This window comes from Aotus nancymaae, unplaced genomic scaffold, assembly GCF_030222135.1.
Source record: "Aotus nancymaae isolate 86718 unplaced genomic scaffold, 86718_ANA_hifiasm-v0.15.2.pri h1tg000016l, whole genome shotgun sequence".
Taxonomy (NCBI): Eukaryota; Metazoa; Chordata; class Mammalia; order Primates; family Aotidae; genus Aotus; species Aotus nancymaae.
In genome coordinates this window covers 13,213,413-13,213,741 of record NW_026988428.1, presented here as the reverse complement: position 1 = coordinate 13,213,741, position 329 = coordinate 13,213,413, and positions in this window count along the sequence as shown.

Here is a 329-nt window from a genome sequence, read left to right as displayed (position 1 = left end):
GATTCTGAAAGATAACAAGCAAACATGTAACAATTTAACATAGCTTTAGCCACTGAAAAGAAAAGGCAAACTATTATGTGAACCATCAATCTCTTCAATTGTATAGCCAAAACAAATAATTAGGTCTCTATACTAATGAGGAAGATTTTGAACTAAGAAGTTGAATTAATAAAGAATACTGTGTATATGAAATGTTGATATATTTCCCACATTACTGCCTGACTCAATAATACAAATTTAGAATTCTGATTCTAACTGTCCCATATATTGGACATGTAGATCCTTACCAAGTGTACAGAGCAAAAGGCAAGTGAACTTCTAACACTGGT